The sequence below is a fragment of the Mastomys coucha genome, unplaced genomic scaffold (genome assembly GCF_008632895.1).
Source record: "Mastomys coucha isolate ucsf_1 unplaced genomic scaffold, UCSF_Mcou_1 pScaffold17, whole genome shotgun sequence".
In the NCBI taxonomy this organism is placed as follows: Eukaryota; Metazoa; Chordata; class Mammalia; order Rodentia; family Muridae; genus Mastomys; species Mastomys coucha.
The window spans coordinates 23,959,141-23,964,097 of record NW_022196899.1 but is presented as its reverse complement, the minus strand read 5'-3'; positions in this window follow the sequence as shown (position 1 = coordinate 23,964,097).

Genomic DNA, 4,957 nt, shown 5'->3' with positions numbered 1-4,957 from the left:
ATTTTCAACAGATGGTGCTGGCTCAACTGGCGGTTAACATGTAGAAAAATGCAAATCGATCCATTTCTCCTGCTTTCTAATTCCCACTGAAGTACAATGGGAAGGACGAAGACTGGAGAGTGGATAATAATAGGAACAGGAACAGGCCTTCAGGGTTATAGCAGCACTTGAGAAAACCCACAGGAATCGAGACCCTCATGACTTCTGATTTCTACCGGAGACAACTTTGTGATATGTCCCTATGTGGATGTAAAGTGACCAAAAAATGAAAAAATTAGTGACAGTAGTTAAGTAAGGATTTCCAGAGGCCATTCCCTGGTTCTGGGTTGTGTCCTAAGCTTTACCTCAATTGTGTACATTCTCACAGAACCACTTGGTAATTGTTTTTCCCCTTAGGGTAACCAGAATTTAATCCTTTGGGAAAACCATAGGGAGAGATATTTTTTTTTCTTTTTTCTTCAATAAGGGTAAAGTATGTATTCCACAAAATATCATGTCAACCTCTTTAAATGTATGGTTCCTGCATGACTAATACATTCCTGTAGTGTGGGGAGCCGCAGCTGCCACCCTATATATTTTGAACACCTGGTCTCCGGCCAGAGCAGAGAGCATTGTGATAAACAAGCCTTTATTTGGAAAAGCTGAGTGCCTCCAGTTCATGATGCAAGCTGGCATGATTTCTCATAGCCTATTATGTTTTGCCACGTAGCCGATGCTGATTGGGACCAGGGAAAGTATTTAACCCACAAGGGCTGGGGGCTGGAGGAATAAAAGTAAGATGTATATAGGAGTAGAAGTAAGATGTATGTAAGATAGAAGTAAGATGTATGTGAGAATAGGAGTAAGTAAAATGTAGGAAATAGGAGTAAGTAAGAAGATAGAAGTAAGATGTAACTAGTAAGATGTAAGAAGAAGATATAGAAAAATATAGAAGAAGCTAGCTAAGAAAGAAGAAAAGATGAATGAATGATTCTGTAGTCCAAGGTTCCTGAATAAACTGCATGGAGAAGGGTTCGTGGTCACCTTATTTCCGCTGGTTGGTGAGGCAGAGACAAGGGCGGTGACACTGTAATGTGCACCAACAACCAGACTCTTTTTACCTTGCAAAAACTGAAATCCCATTAAACAGCTCATCATGCTTTAATTCCCCCCATCCCTTGGAAACCACCTGTGGTTCTATGAACTGATTACCATGGGTTCCCCAAAGAAGCTGACTCCTACAGTGGTTTCCCTTCTGTGACTGGTTTATTTCACTTAATGGAATGTTCTTGACCTTTATCCATGTTACTGTATGTGTCAGAATCCCCTTCCCTTTGAAGACTGAATAATAGCCATTGCACAGATATGTAGGCATAGATATAGATGTATATACATTTCACTCATCTCTCTACTGATGCCCACTAGAGGCTTCCATCTTTTGTCTTCTATAAAAACTGATGCTATGAACACAAGTGTGTAAATATCTACTAACAAATTTATATCAATCCTTTTGAGTGTATAACCTGAAGTGAATTCATGATTTTCTTAGGAATCTTCATGTGGTTTCCCCAAGTGGCTTTTCCATTTTACAGTATTTTTCTATGTTCTTCCAACAATTGTTATTCTGTGTTTTGAATAGTATCCATCCTATATCCTAAAGAGCACAGGGTGCTTTTCTATTTTTAAACACATGGAGCATTTTGAATCCACCATGAGGAAGTCCCCAACCTCCTTGGTAAGTTTCCCTCTGTATCATCCCTTCTCCTCTCCACACCCCTTTTATTGATGAATCTTTTAAAGCCTAAGAAGAACGAAAAGGGACAGTTCTTAACTGTTCCATCTCTTATGCTTACTTCCTCCTGAGTCTGCTAACCATTTCTGAAAGTGCTTAAATCATTGCATGTTAATAAATTCAAAACACAAGCTTGTGAAAAACTTTCTGCTTTAAAAAAAAAAAATAAGGTCCGTCGAGCCACCAGCTTACAAGATCCAGAAAAGACAGCCAAGATGCTTAGGAATAAAGCACTAAGGGTCTTTCAAAAGCACTGGTACTGTTGGCTCTGACTTGGAACAACCTGAATTTTTTAAAACCTGGGAACAAGTACTTGGCAGTATCTTTCAAACTCTCTGCTGCCAAGACTCAGCCGCCTCACTGTCTCCTGGGCACATTTGCAGAGGTGCAGTCTCACTTTGTTTGTAGGCACATTTCTTCAGCTTTGGAATATTCTCTTTCTTCTGTTCTACGTGAACTATGGTGTCAAAGACACTGTGTCCCCTGCAGACTACATATTCTCACCCAGCCAATGACAGTTTCTCATCTCTAGTTTCCTCATCTCTAAAACAGGAAGACAGTTCCCTGTCTCCCTGTTACGTAAATTAACTGAGCTACTACATATATACATATATATATATATACATATATATTCATATATATACAATTAATATATATCACATTTGCATAAGTAATTACAAGAACAATATTATTTTTCATGAAATAGGATTGTAGGTAGCAGCCATCTGAAAATAAAGTTAATGAACGAGCTATTTGAATGTGTTTTCTTAATTATTCTTGAACTTTCGGGGAGCTTCAAAGACTCATCTTTGAATAAATGCCAAGAACTTTATTTAATACATATAGTAGTGACAATAGCTGATAACAATATATTGCATATTAAGTTTAAAGAATAGATATAGTAGTCTTATAAATTGCATAATGTTAAGTAATTTTACTATTTGTTAATGTACAGTTGTATCACAATGACATATACCATCAATATACATAATTTTGTCCATTAAAGAAACAAATAGGCACTGTCTGTTTCACATTTTTAAAGTATTTAACTTCCATTTTTGAAGTCTATGTATGATTTCAAAAAACATGTCTACAGCAAGAGGCATAGCTTAGTGGTAGGTCACATGTTTACTATGCCCCAAGCTCAATCCTCATCACATAAAAGCAAGCAGAAATACAAGGTCAGAATGAGAGAGAAATATTCTTAACTTTTCTGTATGAAACTTCCCTTTTACTCATTACATTAATGTAGAGTAGATCTCTGCTATATTATAATTTTTCTCATGTAATATTTGCATGTGCCTCTATATACATATGGTTATGTGCCAGTAAAACATATATACCCAAATATTGTATATTGTATCCTTTAAAATCCTCCCTAAAAATTATAAAATGTTTTGCACATTCAGAACTTCTACAAATTATTTACAAAATTTAACTAACTGATTAATTAATTAATGTGCAATGCTGAGGGATTGAACCTAGGACTCTGTGTGAGTTCAGCACTCTACTACTGAGCTCTTTTGTTCTCTGATTTTGGTTTCCACATATGCAGCCACTTGGTGAAGCAGAACAGATAGCAGCAGCCCCTGGTTTCCCAGAGGAAGTTTGGGAGAGGTACAACTTTCCCAATAAGTACTAGAGTGAGAACTCAAATCCAGGCCTTCTGTCTCCAGGGTCTAGAAAGTCTCCTGCTCATATCATTGACTCTTCCCAGGTCAAGTAGTTGGTGTACTGATTGCAAAAGCAAGTGTCTAAGAGACAAGGAATAAATCTTGATTACTTTTCTAGAATTCAAAAGAATAAACTCTAGCAAACCACCGAAATGTGAACATCAAAGTCTACAAGGAAGCTTTTTAATTGCATTCATTGCTATTTGTGTGCATAGGCATAGTCTAAAATGGCTCTTTCCCCAGACATCTACCTTCTCACTTGTGTTACTTGTATAGTCAAATGTTATATGATCTTGTTCTGTTTCTTGGTTACAGGTGTAGACCTTAAGATTATTTCTTGAAAATTCTGTTTACTTCCTGTTATAAAATCTGTACACTAAATCCCAGAATTATATTCCTATAATAGAAATATTTAGAAATTAAACTGACTTTTTTCCACTGGGTGGTTTCAGCTCCTTTGTCAAAGATTAAGTGACCATAGGTGCGTGGGTTCATTTCTGGGTCTTCAATTCTGTTCCATTGATCCACCTGCCTATCATTGTACCAATACCATGCAGTTTTTATCACAATTGCTCTGTAGTACAGCTTAAGGTCCGGGATTGTGATTCCACCAGAGGTTCCTTTGTTGTTGAGGATAGTTTTGGCTATCCTGGGTCTTTTGTTGTTCCAGATGAATCTGCCAATTGCTCTTTCTAAGTCTGTGAAGAATGGCCAGAAAGTAGGAGAGGGCGGGGTGACAGGCATGGGGAGGTGGGAGGCAACAGGGATTTGTTTTTGTTTGTTTGTTTGTTTTTTGGAGGGGAAACCAGGAATGGAGAAATTTACATGTAAATAAAGAAAATATCAAAAAAAAAAAAAAAAAGAAATTAAACTGACACTGCTTTGCATAGCCACCACAGCCACTAACAATGAACAGATAATTGAAAGAATCCAGATGGATGTGCATAGGTCATGTTAACGCTTCAGTTGTGTTACATTAAATCCTGTATATGACCAAATATTTGAAGGAACCACGTTAAGTAAATCAGAATTATATGCAAGGAGCAACCTGAAATCCTTGGTTGTTATCCCAGGAGAGGCCTGATCCATAGGATCTCTTGTCCCATCACAGTGCTGAATGTGTGGCCCTGAGATCCCAGCAGCAAGGATATACATGACAATTAACATGTCATTTGTACAAATGGCAACAGAAGAGCTCAAGTTTTCAACAATATTGAAAATTTTAAAGAACTATGTTAGGTTAAACATATAAATGAAGAATTTGTCATAATATTCAGTGATTTTGTTATTTTGTTTTTATAATGCTATTTTGAATCTGGACAAAAATTTGAAAGAAACATAGGAGAGATGGCTCAGTAGTTAAGAACACTTACTGTTCTGGCAGTAGACCTGGGTTCGGTTTCCAGCACCCACAATAGAAGGCTTACAACTACCAAGTTCTAGGTTATATGATGCTATCTTCTGATCCCTCTGGGCTCTCTCTCTCTCTATCACACACACATACACACACACA